General features: G+C 42.7%; 2 protein-coding genes across 10 annotated transcripts in view; one reads left to right on the forward strand and one right to left on the reverse strand.

The window, feature by feature from the left end:
- ZNF664 (zinc finger protein 664) overlaps positions 1-9,339 on the reverse strand; it is a 43,526-nt gene extending 34,187 nt beyond the window's left edge. For 3 of the 7 annotated variants that reach the window (XM_072802329.1, XM_072802333.1, XM_072802332.1), the window contains exons 1-2: positions 8,767-8,926; positions 8,048-8,183 (exon numbers count right to left, since the gene is read on the reverse strand). The gene's annotated coding sequence lies outside the window, so the exon portion shown is untranslated. Of the gene's footprint in view, positions 1-6,881; positions 7,562-7,720; positions 7,793-8,047; positions 8,184-8,766; positions 8,927-9,320 lie in introns of those variants that run through there. The other 4 variants (XM_072802335.1, XM_072802334.1, XM_072802330.1 and 1 more) reach the window with 3 other exon arrangements.
- Positions 9,131-14,592, forward strand: part of CCDC92 (coiled-coil domain containing 92) — a 31,604-nt gene continuing 26,142 nt past the window's right edge. The window contains exon 1 of one of the 3 annotated variants that reach the window (XM_072802326.1): positions 9,131-9,277. The gene's annotated coding sequence lies outside the window, so the exon portion shown is untranslated. Of the gene's footprint in view, positions 9,278-9,491; positions 9,651-10,122; positions 10,275-14,592 lie in introns of those variants that run through there. The other 2 variants (XM_072802325.1, XM_072802327.1) reach the window with 2 other exon arrangements.

Here is a 14,592-nt window from a genome sequence, read left to right on the forward strand (position 1 = left end):
GAGAGCAGCTGTGCTCACTCCTGTCAACTTTCCAGACGCTAGTGGGCTCTAGCCAAGAAACTACCTTAGATGCCATGGAGGCCTCCCACAGAAATCCCCCTATACTTAAGCCATTTCGATTGGGTTTCTTTCTTTCGACCACCAAATGGGTCTCTGATTAAGACCTCCTACTTCCTCCCTAATAAATACTGTGAAGTATTCTCAGATCTCTTTCTACACTGTAGACTAAATGCATCCCCCCAAAATTCATGTATCAAAACCCAATTCCCAATGTGACAGTATTAGGAGTGGACCTTTGGAAGGTAACTGGGTCATGAGGGTGGAACCCTCATGATGAGATAAGTGCCCTTTTATAAAAGAGACCCCAGAGAGAGCTGCCTCACTCCTTCTGCCACACAAGGACACAAGAAGACAGCCATCAATAAATGAGGAAGTGGGCCCTCATCCAGAATGGATCTTCCAGAACTTGATTTTGGACTTCCAACCTCCAGCACTGTGAGAAATAAATGCTTGTTGTTTTATCTACCCAATCTATGATAGTTTGTTATAGCAGTCTGAATGGACTAAGACAACTTCTAATGGTGAGGTAGGTACTTTCAGATGGGTGCAGACATGTGAGCACCCTGCCTATGTCCAGGCCTGCCTCTATGTGGAAGGGACCAGTTTGTCATCAACAGAAATCATTCTTATCAGTCTCATCAGTGGTACCAACAAAAGAACACTAATGCTCTTCAGAGAAACCACCACCTGCTCAGAGAGGCAGAGTCTAGTTCAAAAGACAATTACAAAATCACCCAAAGTTAGGGTCATGCAATCTTAAATAACTTCTTATAGAAGGCATCAACAGTCCAGTCTAAGCTAGACAGATATTCCCTAATCTTAAACAACTTATAACTGTAATTATACTCTAAGAAAAATTTACTACGTAGAAACACTGATTTTAATAATGGACTTGCGCACAGTGCCCATTCATATAACAAAGTATGTATTTGCAACATAAAATCCTCTTCAAGAAGAACTATACATCTCTTCTATAAGCCTTTTACATTCAGCATGTCAAAAACCCAATCAGTCATCTCCTCACCAAAGTCAATTACGTTCACAACTATAGGCAGCCTCTCAGCTGCCTGAGCCAGAAACCTGGTGATCAGCCACCCTCCTTCCTTCTCACAAAGTCCTGTCTACTTTTATCTCATTACCTCCTGAATTTATTCCCCATCCCACCTACCCTGTGTCAGCTATAATTCAGGCCACTGTCATCCTTCCCTACAAAAGCATCCAGTCTTGCTTTCCTCTAACTCACTATCCACTACAATATAATCTTTCTAAAATGTAAAATGGGTTGCTAATACCCTGCTTAAAGTTCTGCAAAAGGTCCCACTATCGGTGTAATTTCCAAATTCATTCATGCGGTTTTTAAACTTTGAACAGTGTTAGCACCTACTTACCTTTCTTGGTTCATCTCTCACCGCTGCCCATTTCAATTCTAGTTCCAGCCAAACTAAACATCTTCAAACTCCCCAGGTCTTGTTTGCTATTATGCCTCAACTACTACCCTCTCCTCCCCACACTCCTTTTACCTCCAGGCCTTTACACTCGTTGTTCCCTTTGTTTACCTTCAGGGCTCACCTCAGACATCACTTTCTCTAGGAAGCATTCCTTGACTTCCACCTCTACCCTCAAATTTGGATGATGTGCGATGTCTTCCCGTGTGCTCCCAGAGCCCTTATGGGTCCTGTAATGTATCTATCACTTACTTGGATTTATTTATCTGCTAAAGCACATTACTCCACATCCACATCATCTACTGCAGATTCACAATAACACTTAGTAAGGAAATGTATCCACGTGCCTTGATGATAGCTTCACTTATACCACACAGCCCCAGGTACCTTGAGCTCCATGCTGCTGACCCACATGCAGGCTCTGCACAACCATGCTCTTAATTCTTCTACCTGTGATTCAGCTGGCTAAGCCCTCCTCATCCTAAAGACTCAGTTAATGCAACTTACTCTATGACCAATCTGTGTGTTCGAAACACAGTGAGTTAATAAGAAAAGAAATCCCATGGCCCATGTTTAAGTTTCTGCATTTATTCTACAGATATAAAATTAGAAATGAGAACTAATTTTATTGTGCATATTGCTAGAAGCAATTTTCCTCCAAATACGGAAAGCAACAAAATTCATTCAAATTTATTCCAAATGCATCACTCAAAAATGTTGATATTAGTTTTTAGAGTACATTTTAGAGTATGCTTTAACATATGATAGGGCTTACCTATTTCTAGAAGTACACATACCTATAAGCCATACAGCTAACCTATGTCCTATATACTTTTAAAAAATAAATGTTCTCTTAACAAAATGTAATACACATAATCTTGGAAAATATAAAAAAATAAATTTTAAATCACCCATGTCCTACCACCAAAAGTCCACAATTTTTAAGATCTTCACCTAATTTCTTCTAGACATTTTTCCATCATAGGTTTTTGTGGAGGATTATTGGGATTTTTGATTAAGAGTTTGAATCATGTTACATAAGCAATTTTGTATTCTGATATTCTCCCACTAACACTGTCATAGCATTTTAATACATTTTCTTCATAAACATTTTAATGGCCATATTATCGTCCAGTGGATATACCATAATCATTCTACAAATGCGCCCTAAAAAATAATTCTATGATATACATCTTTTGTTCTGTATTTTAAAATATGCCTTTGATCAATTCCTAGATGACTGCGACATCAAGGAATATGAGTACTTTTAAAGGCTCTCGATACACAAGGTCAACATAACAACATTTTCCCCACATCTTCCTAGGTACTAGGTATTGTAATTTTCTAGTCTTAATTTAGGCTTCTGTTAAATTGTCAAGTGAGAAATTCTAACATCTTAATTACAAAAGTAAATACTCATTGTAAAAAACCTGAACGCAAAAACACGTGAAATAAAAAATCAGTTTCTCCTGTTTTTTCCTCAGTAGTCACAGTTAAATATTTTCCATGTATCCTTCTAGACCTTTTTTTGTTTAGAACACATACATACACACACACACACACACACACACACACACACGAATATTTTGGTTTTTTTAATCTTACCCAAAAAATGGAATTAAATGTTTTGACTAAATAATATATTCTAGGAATCCATCCAGGCTATGTCAATGCATACAAATCTCTTTTTTTTAAAAGCTACATAACATTCCATAGTATAGAGATACCAAAATTTATTTGTGGTTATCTTCCTTTTTTTTTTTTTTAATTATAAATGATGCTACAACAGACTTCGCTCCTACTATCTTGTAATATCCCTAATGGGGATAGATCGAGCAGGCTTTTAAAATTTTTTATAGGTTCTGCCAAATTGTTATTTGAAAAAGGTAGATCCAACTCTGTGTTCCCAACAATGTGCTTTTTTCTCCACACCCTTAATTAGCTTAATTTTTGCATGATAGACCCTACTGAAAAAATCTAGTTGTTTTAATTTTCATTTCCCTAACCACAAGTGACACTGAATCCTCCTTACCACTGCTTTGACTCATTTCTAAGAATTATTCCTATCCTCCATTCATTTGTGTCAATACTATTATTCTTTACCTCTTTATACACGTTACAAACTTTTTCCCCAGTCTGTCACCTTGTATTGCCTTTTGTCACACAGAAATATCAACTTTGATAGTAATCAAATTTATCACTCTTTTCCTTATGATTGTGGTCTTAGTCTTGCCAAAATGGTCTATGAAAGAATATTTTCCAACATAATATATCCTACAACAGAATTCTCTTTATTTTCTTCTAAGATTTTTACACTTTTGTTTTTGAGTTAGTTCTTTGATCCAAATAAAATTCACTTTGAATGTGGGGGAAATAAAATCTTTCTTCCCAAAGTCACTTATCCCTATACAATATATCGAACAATGAATTCCCAACTGTGTCAAATTATCAACTTTATTCTACCCTAAATTCCTATATATAAATGGGTCTGTTACTGGATTCTACTTTGTTCCAGGTAGCAATTTGTCTATGCTTGTAATCACCATTTATATTAATGCAGCATTACAGTATGTTCTGATATATCTGATACGGCAAATCCTCTATCACTATTTTTCCATTTCAAAAATTTCTTGGCCATTCTAGCACATTTCCTCCTCCAGGTGAATTTTAGAAGCAATTTATCAAGTGTCCGGAAATAATTCTCACTGGGTTTTATGTGAAACTACATTAAAATTACAGCTTAATTCGTAGAATATTTGTGCTTACAATGATGGTTTTTCACTTCCAATCACATATAATGTCCATTTATTTAGGTTAGCCTTTAAATTGTTCAGGTAAAGGTTTTTCTTCACAAAGCTTTTCTGCATTTATTTCATTTTTAAACATCTTCTAATTCTGTAGCTCTTCAGAATCAAACCTAACTTTTCTGGAGGAGTAATTACAAACTATTTGATTATTGGTGACAGTACACATCTTTCCACATGTTTAACAAATTATACTTCTATCCAGTGAACTGTCTGTCCACATCCTGGAACCACTTGTGTGCAGATTTTTCTTATTTTCCTCATTGATTTGAGTTCTTTACATGTTGAATATATTAAGCCTTCACTTATGTTTGTCACAAATATTTTCCTACTTTGTGGTTTGGCTTCTAATCTTGGGGTTTTGTTTTCTAAGAAGTCTTAAATTTTTTGTAGTCTAATACACTGATTTTTAACTAATAACAGATCCGAGTACCCCAGAGGTGCCACGACCTAGATGTCTTTCCCTTAAAACACCTGCATGGCAGGTATTCTTTTCCTCACTTAGAAGATTCTAGTTCAGGTCTGATTACCAAATCTTTGTCCTGCCCATCTCAATACACAGAACCCACTTATCATTTACTACATTTCCACATATATTTTTGGGGTACTGAATAGGTTCCAGTAACCTGTACAGATATTATAAAGCTAGTATGACACCGTTTTGAACAGAAATCTATAACATATTTAATATAAGACAGAATTTGTCCCACCTCATTACTCAATTATTGTCCAGTTCACCCCAAAATGGATAGCTCAATGTTTAAACATCATATCCAGGAAGACAGCCTGTTTTTTCATTTAAGACATTCTTTCCTATCTTTCAGGATAGTTTATGATGTCCTCCATGCAGACTGCACTTGTCTCGATAAAGCTGTACTTAGATGTTTTATGTTTTTCGTTACGTTGTGATCAGAGCCTGTTTTTTGGTTTCTTTCTTTTCCATTTTAATTTCTGCCAAATTATTTTTGGTATTCAGAAAGCTATGAGTTTTATATATGCATTGTGTACCCAGTCACTTCCTCAATTTTTCTTTGTATAATAGTTTTGTTATTCTCGTTTTTGTAGCCAATAGCAGCTACAAATACTACTCTTCCTCTCGTTTTGGATCCTTAATCTCACTTCTATTTCATGTATTACCTCTTTAATAAAACTTACAAAAATCATGTTAAATAATACCCCAATTTTTAATTTGACTCTGATACCATTCTGTGAAGTATAGTGGATAATTAGCTTAACACTTATGTGAACTTTAGCATAAAAAGTGCTTACTTTTTAAAAATAAGAAACAAGGATTTTTTTTTTTAATCAAACATCTATTTTGCCTATAGTCTAGGTGGCATTTTGAACTCAATGTGAACTCCAAGGGAAAGATTACCTCTCTTCCAGATAGACTTCTGAAATGGCCTACCTAGTCTCCCCGACTTCTACTCTCCCCCCACCACACCCCCACATTCTGCATGTAGCAGCTGGAGTAGCTGTTTAAAAATGCAAATCTGATTATGTCATTCCCCTGCTTCCAACCCAACCCTTGCAATGGTTTCCCATTTCACTCAGAATAAAATAAAACATCCTTAACTTGCCCTACAAGACCCTACATGATCTGGCCCCTTGCCTAGCCACACTTCCCTCTCACCACCAAAATCTATCCACAAGTCATTCTTTCAGTTCCTGGAATGGGCAAAGTTCTCCCCCTTCAGGGCCTTCCCACATGCCATTCCCCTGCCTGGAAAATTATCCCCCATCACTATACGCTAACGCCTACTCACCCTTCAGATCTCAGCTCAAATCTCATTTTTGCAACAACAACAAAAAAAAAGTCTTTCCCAGGTCTTCTTTTCAGAATCTAAAATTTGCTCCCCTTTTTATACTCTCTGATAACCAGTACTACTTTTCTAACAGATACCACCATTTGTGATTATACGTGCAGTAGGGATTGTTTCATTTCTGGTTACCTCTACCACCAGAGATTATGAACTCCAAAAGAACAGGAACAAATTGATTTTGCTGGCCACATTCATATATATTGGAATGAAATAAAAATACCTACAAAATCCTTAATGTATCTCTGACATCTTAAAACAATACCCATCATATCAGTCAATATTTAAATTGTTAAAACTCTGATACTGCCTACAAATTCAGTAAGAACACATTTCACCCCAAGGACCTAACAGCTAACCTGAATCTGATGTTGCCACAGGAAAATACATATATGAATTATGTCACTAGGAAATAAGCTGTTTAAATACGTGAGTTTTATGTAGCATTCATTTTGTTGAAACGTCATTCAAAATCAACTAACTTATTTTTTTAAAGCATGTAAAGCACTAGGAAAAATGTCTTTGCCAAATACTCTTTAAAAAATCTAATGTATTAACAGTACTTAAAAATTATAGCAAAAATCACAAACTAAGAAGCATTCAAAGTTGGTGATATCTATTATTCTGTAATAGACACATCTGGTCAAAAATGTATAAATTACATTGCAAATAAAAAGTCCTTTTGGATCACAAAAGCTAATAAAATCAACATTTACATACTACTTTACAATCTGCAAGGCACTTTCACATACATCATATTGCTGAAGTCGGTGGAGTAGACAGAACAGGTATTATCAGCATTTATAGAGAAGAAAACTGAGGTTTAGAGTGATTGTCCTCCTCAAGGTCAAAGGGCTGGAAAGTACTAGTCATAATTACATTGGGGGAGGGGTAGAGGTCCCACATGTGAATTTCTCAACCAAAGAGAACTTCCACCCTAAAGGCCTGTGTTTACTCTAATTAGTGTAGATTTGCGTTCCCTTCACTGAAATTTCATTTCGTCAGAGAACCACCACTGAAAGAGCGGTTTTAAGTATAAAGTTAAAATTTAAACCGACGCCAATCTGGGAAATAGCTAAATAAACCATGGTATACCCAAACTATGGAACATGATGCAGCAGTTCTTCAAAACGAGTTAACGCATTATACGCTGAAAGATAAGAGTACAGTAGTACTTGTTAAGACAGTCAAAGATAATACAAGTACACACACGGAAAAACATTTTAAAAGATCTAAAAGGATACACACGGGACATATAATAGTTTACCATCTCTGGGGTTGGTAGTAAAAGACTTCAGACATGTCTGTGGTGTTTTAAGTTTTACAAAGAAAATGTACTACTTTATCTATTCAAAATTAATTTTTTAAAATTTAAGTTAACCTGCGGGTTGAACAAAAAAAAAATCATTTTTCTGCTCTAGAAGCTATGCATCTATAAAGGAAGTCGGAGGCTCTTGAAAAGAGAGGGCAAAATATATCAACAACAGCAGCAACAACAACAAAAAAAAAGTTCAATCCCGTTAAAAACAATAAGCTAATTGTCACAAAACGTTCCTTTAAAAGATCAGTAACTTAAATTATTTTTTAGTACCTAGTCTCCTTTATTGCGGTAGGACAACCAGTCCACAAACTAGCCCCTGGAAATGTGCGGAGCAGGCTCCTCCTAGAGAAATTTAGTTGTTAGAGTTCAGCAAGGAAGGTTTCACAAAGGAGCCGAGTTTTGAGGGAAATGAGAGGTGACTTGGCAGAGAGATGCGGGAAGATTAATCCAGATGGGAAAATGTCTGGGAGGTGGATTTACTGAGTTAATCGGAAGCGGGGGACAGTAAGCGAACTGAAGGCAGGTCCTGAAAGAGGAGAGGATTCCTTTGGATGTGGGAGCTGAGAGGGAGCTCGGCTGCGCGGCCATCCGGTTTACCTGGGTGAGAATCCGGCCCTTATTGTGGTCAAACAATGGAGGCGTCCAGCGGCAGCGGCGTTCTGCGCTGGGTGCGCGGAGGGCTCCTCATCACCTGGCGGGATGCTCGGCGGGCTCTGCCGGGACGCAGGGCGCTCTACGAAAACACAACAGCACACCATGCAGCCGGGCTCCCCCGCGGCACGGCCCGGCTCCCCGCTCCCACGGCGCGGCCATTACCGCCTCTCCGGGGACCTGCCTGGAAGGGCTCCAAGGCGCGGCTCCACGGGCTCCTGCGGCCGTCTCGCTCCCCCTTCCCTCGGCTCCAACAACAATGGAGCCCGGGCTCGGGAGTCCGGCTCCCGCGGGGCCTCCGCCCGGCCTCGCCCCTGCCGCTGCCCACCCCTCGCCGCGCCGCCGGCCGCCATCTGTGACCCCCGCGCCCCGCCGCCGGCGCCGCGGGCCCACGGCGGCCCGCCGAGGCCCGAGGCCGGGGCTTGCCCTCCGCCGGGCCCTGCCCGGTGGCCGCAGGGCCGGCCGGCTGCGGGGGGGCCGCGCCGCCTTCCCCTCCGACGCCCCGGGGCCGGCGCGGCCCCAGGCCCATCCTGAGTGATGGGTTGTTTTTCTTCTCTTTAACCCACTCATCGTCCTGCCAGCCCCGAGCCCGCTCCCCTTGTGCCCCTGCCCCCGCCTCGTTCCCGAAAAGAGACAGACTGCAGCCCGGCCGCCAGACAACTCACTCCAAGTGAGGGGCTGAAGCGCCCCAGGCCGCGGACTCCGCGCACCCACCCTCCCTCTCCTCCAGGGACACCTCACAGGTGCGCCTCCGAGCCGCGCGCGCGCGCTCCGCACACCCAGACGCCTCCGGGGGACAGTGCGCGTGCGCACGCACGGGGCCGACGAGCCCCGGGGGAGCGGGGGCCGCACGCATGCGCGCCGCTCGGCCCGCGCCCCGGCACCCCCGCCCCCGCCCCCGCCGGCCGCCCGCGCGCGCGCGCCCTCCCCCCAATCCCAGGCTGGTCCCGGGAGCCCCCCCAACCCCGGCCCTGCGCGCGCGCGCCCGCTCGCCCGCTCGCCCGCTCGCTCCTCCTGCCCCGCCCCGCCCGGGCCCGCGTTACCCTGGGCAACCGCAGTGCGGCCGCACCTGAGCTCTGCGCCTGCGTCCCACCGGCCAGACCCTCCCTTCCCCTCGGTCCCGTCCCCTGCCCCGCCACCGCTGGGGGACGGGGGGCATCGCCCCCTCCCCGCGAAGTGAGTATCGAGCGGCCTCCCCCGCCCTGCGCCGCAGACAGACCCGCGCCGCCGCCGCCGCCTCCGCCTCCGCCTCCGCCGCCTCCGCGCCGGCGCGTCAGCCGTCCGCCCGGTCAGCGCGGCCTGGCCTCGCCGCCCCGGCCCCCGCTCCCGGCGTGCACCGCGGCGAGCGCCCGGGTGGGAGCCGGCGAGATGCGTTCGGCGGGCGGCGCCCACTGACCTCCCTCGGCCGCCCGGCCGGCGCAGGGCCGGAGCCGGGAGCCAGCCCCGCCCGCCGCCCCGCCCATGGGCCGCCGGCCCCCGCAGCCGCCTGCCGGGAGGACCGCGCCGAGGGGGGGAGCCGCCTGAAGGACCGCGACGGCCGCGCCCGCAGGTGAGGCGGGGCCCGAGGTGCGACCGAGTCCAGCCCCGCTCACCTGGCGGTACCTCTGGGGAGGCTCTGCGGGCGCCGGCGGGGGGTGGGAGCACCTGTCGGGACGGGGATTAGGTGGTTTTCAAAGCCCTCGCCGCGGGGGGCGGGGGTCCTCCCGTCTCGCCCCCAGGGCTGGGCGGTGGGGAAGGGGGTCCCCGTGCGGAAACAGCTGGGCGGTGGCGACAGAGACACGAAGAGGTGGACGCGAGGGCAGAAGTGAGGCGCAGCGCCCCCCGCGCCGGCTGTCCCCCCCGTGTTCCAGCCCGCTGTGGGGAGGGGATGCCCTTGCCCGGGCTCCAGTCCAGGCTGCGGACCCGCCGCACCGCGCACCCAGACCAATCGCACGGGGCAGGAGCGGTCAGCCCAGCGGCCGCCCCTGCCAGCCCCGGGGTGGGATTGTAGGGCGAGGGATCCGCATTGCAGGTGCACCAGGAGCACCCTGGGGCCTGGCCCTGCTTTGTCTGGGATGTGTGGGGAGGCGGCCGTCTGAATCCACATCGATTTTTTAAATGCGTTTTACCACCCTCTGGACGTTAGAGACCCTCCCTGATAAGTTGCGTCGTCTCGTGTCCTGATAACCCTTGCGTAAGTACTCTACCTTACAGCCCTTTTCTGAAGCTTTGATGTGGGCTTTAGATGACCCTGAATAACAATTTGCTTGTAATTCATGAAATTGAGCATAATGCAAATATGCAGTAGAGCTCCAGGCTTGCCTGCCGAGCTGCGGTCTGCTAGTGAGTTACTCCAGTTTATCTAACTTACGTCTCCATGCTGACCTGTTTTGTTTAAAGTCAAGCTTTGATATTTAGCTGTATGATCTATTCCAATAATGAAAATGACGTGGCCTAAGAGAAAATACAGTTGTGTTCCGAAATTTAGGTTGCGGTAATAGGTGTTATTGCAAAAATAACAAGCTCCGAGGTTTAATTTTAAAACGTGCTTTGATGTATTACGCATTTCCAGAAACCTACCTGTAAGAATGTAAAACTAGAATTGCGGTTTTTAAAAAAATATATATATATATAAGATATTTTTAAGTTTGAGGTTTATGTAAAGAGCATTGTTGTTGTTTTATTAAATTTTTTTTGCACTGTCAAGAATTTGCCTGCATTTTCTTCCCATTGGAGTGTAAGGGGAAAGATGCTGACATCTAAAGTGACTTTTATTCCCTAAGAGGTTTTAAATTTAAGTATTTCTTTTGGTTAAGTGTTTGTCTTATGTGAAATATTTTTGAGAAAGGGTTTAAGGCTTGTGGTATATGTATATACCTATGTGTATATATGTATGTTTACATATACACACTATTGAAAAACCTTAAAGTAGTTTTTATTATTTCTCTGCATCATGTTATAATTACTCAGTGAATTTAGTTTAGATATGTTTAAAATCCAAAGTACAAAACAATTATTTGTATCAGCTTTTTGTTGTAGTACGTGTAAATACATCAGTCTAACAGGTTTCTTAGAAAATATTAATTCTTTTGAAAAACACGTGAGTCCTTTTACTTGCAATGGAAGATCACTTGGGTTCTTAACTCTTTCATCTGTGATTCATTGGATAAATTCATTTCAATGTCGTCACTTAATTGGCAGAGAGCATTTGCAACAATACTGGTGTTAACAACATTGATGCTTTTAAGAAATACTTATAAAGCATTCTCTCATGTTTCTAACAAGAAAAGACATGGGCCTTTTTCTTCTATCTGGAACAAGGTCAGCCATAAAAAGTTCCTGATACATAATGGGCACACATGTTTATTGAGATTGATTACATCTACTGGATTGGATCCTTAAAGGTCAGCAACTAGGTGCCTCTATGCTTCACACACCAAGGCTGCAATAAATGTTTGGCTCATATTGAAGTTCCAGACTAGTTAGGTAGGTGCTAGCTTAACAACACCAATTTTCACATCTCCAGCTTTGATGTTTAAACCTGCAGAAAGATTTGGGCAGAGAAGTGAACGTGTCCTCATTGTTTTCAGATATTTAAGGTTTGTCATGCAGCAAAGGGAGTGTCTGTATTTAGAGTAATTCCCAAGTGCAGAAGAGGCCAAGTAGTATTTATAGGAAAACGTTTCACTTTGACATAAGAACAAAAGTTGCTTATGATTGGAACCACCAGCATTGTAAAGAAGGGGCTGCTCCTTCCCCACAGTTTCCAAATTAGCCAGTACCCCAACAGGGCAGGAATGGCTAGTAGGAGATAGCACATGGGGTGTGAGGTGGGTGTCTAGGGATTCCCATGGCCGTGGATTAAAGGGCTTTGTGGCTCTTTTTAATTTTTTTAATGGGGGAGCTTCTACAGCTGTGGGCACAAGGACTCCCCAGAATGTGCCTGAGCCCTTGGAAGATCTGTACCAGTGTAGAGGCCAGCCTAGTATCAGAGGTGATTTTAATCCTACTTTGCATTTGTATGGGGCTTCCCAGGTAATAAAGAGCTCTCACATTCAAAAGACTTTTAAAAGACTAATTATTCATGATTTGTATTTCTTCCTTTGGCTTTTATTTTCTACAATAAACAATTAAGAGGGAAATTAGCCATTTCTATGAAGGCAAACAGAAGAGACTTTTTTTTAAGCTCTTTTTAAAAATGGGATGATGTCAGTCATTTTTTTCAGAGTCAGCAGGTTGTAAAAGTGAATAGATTTTCTTCCTAGCTGAAATTATTTTTTTAAAAGATACTGATTAAGGGCTGATTCTTATGCTTGCTCTGCATTTTAGTTTGTTTATTTCATTACTCAAACATGACTCAAATTTCACAGCAAAAAAAAAAAAAAATCCAGTCATATCCACCTACAGTAAGTTGCATTGGATGTTCTTCCAGTATGTCTGCGTTGGTTTTAAATCTATGTTGGCAGCTGAAGGTAAAACACAACTGAGGAGAAATACAGTTACAATGTACTGAAAAGACTTGGTGAGGAGCTTTGTATTTGAAAAAGAAAAATGTGTGTCCTGTTTGTGCTAAGCCAATCCTGGGAATGATAATTTATCAACAATAGGCTGATGATCTACCCAAAATAAGAAAGATTAGGTGACTGTTTCCTGATAGTCATGATGCGTGTATTAAGTGGGCTGGTGGGGTTAGGACTCTGTGGCCAAGGAGTAGAGCAGAGCAGTTACCCAAACATTCTCTGCACAAGGATTTAAGTGGAGTGTGATGGTAACTTGCCCAGTTGAGTTAAACCAGTGTCTGACACCCTCCAGTTTGAGGAGGAAGTTAGAAGGAAAAACAATCCTGAATTAATGTATACATGTGCTTATTCTTTCAAAAACCCTTTTAGTTTTTCTCTTTTGTTCTTTAGCAGATGAGTTTGTCTCATGCTTTTTGTGTCTGTTTATCCACCAGCTGAATTTGGGTATGATCATTTAAACAAGACAAAGACCCAAAGTTTGAAACTGGAATACATTATTTATACTTCATGCATAAAGGTAAAAGAGAAGAATATCAAGTTCTTGTGGCCAACCAAAAAAATAAAATAAGAAAGCCTTATGAATACTTAATACTTTTTTTTAAAAATTGCAGGTGCTACTTTAAATTTTATGACCAGGACAGCAAATTATCAAGTAAGGCACCCAGTTTGAAAGCACCCTTTTTACAGGTCACAGGTTGCCTTTTGGAGCTCCTCTCCACTTTTTCTGAGGCCATGACACAGCTGTCTAAAAACCCCTTTGTTAACTAGAAAATTGGAGTTTGTATATATTTTTTAAAGATTTTATTTATTTATTCATGAGAATACACAGGAGAGAGAGACAGGCAGAGACACAGGCAGAGGGAGAAGCAGGCTCCATGCAGGGAGCCCGATGCAGGACTCGACCCCGGGTCTCCAGGATCACGCCCTGGGCTGAAGGCGACGCTAAACCACTGAGCCACCCAGGCTGCCCGGAGTTTGTATATTTGATGCAGGTTTCCATACTGGAGAGCATACTAAGTTACACATCTTAGTGATTAGCCTCAGTTTACCATTTTATCAGAAATAGTTTTATGAAGCAAGAAGTGTCCACTCCCCTGTAGCTGTAAAGGAAGAGGGAATATGTTTTCTCCTTTTATTGAGATTCTTTCTACTAGCCAGATTCTCAACACTAAGCAGTGGAATTCCTTTGGTTAGCACCAAACAAAAGAACAAGCCTGAAATGATTAAATCTGACAATAAGGGAGAGAGAAAAACCAACAACAGAGAACTTTTAATAAATGGAATTTGAGGCACATAGTACTCTGCTACTACAATTTCTCTCTTTGTTGCCTCCTTGGTGACACTTAAGATGTGATATTTAGACTTGCATATGATCCACTAATTTTGCTCTTCAGATTTCCTTCCCAACCTATTTCTAAATGCACCCTGTGCTTGTGCTCTTTTTATTTAGTATAGGTAGGAAGGTTTATGAGGCAATCTTTTAAGGCCGCTTTCTTATTAAAATTGCATAAGCATTACTTGTACATACAAATTATAATTACTGGTACATACAAATCTGGACAATTGTATTATTACAATTCTGTTTTTCTTGAAGTTGCACATTTCACCTAGCAGTGGATGACATTATATTATACCCTGAAAGGGCTGTCCTATCCATTCCTAAAAACACTGATTCTCCAAGTTACAGTTCCATCACTGTGTAGCAGAATAATCCAGGAATGCCATATTTTCTGTTGACTTCTAATCAGGATGAACAAATATAGGTGGTTAGGCTGATGCCATTCCCTGAACAGTGAATAAGGCTGTTTTAACCCCTTCCAACAGTCACACCTGTCAATCCAGGTGAAAAGCATTGGTGTTATTTCTCTAGTTTGTGGCGTGTGGGAGCAGATCCAGTTGTTTTTTTAAAAATTTATTCATTATAGTGTGAGCATGAGTTGGGGGAGGAGTAGAGGAAGAGAATCCTCCACTGAGTACAGAGCCCAACCTGAG

Source organism: Canis lupus, chromosome 27 (genome assembly GCF_048164855.1).
Source record: "Canis lupus baileyi chromosome 27, mCanLup2.hap1, whole genome shotgun sequence".
NCBI lineage: Eukaryota > Metazoa > Chordata > Mammalia > Carnivora > Canidae > Canis > Canis lupus.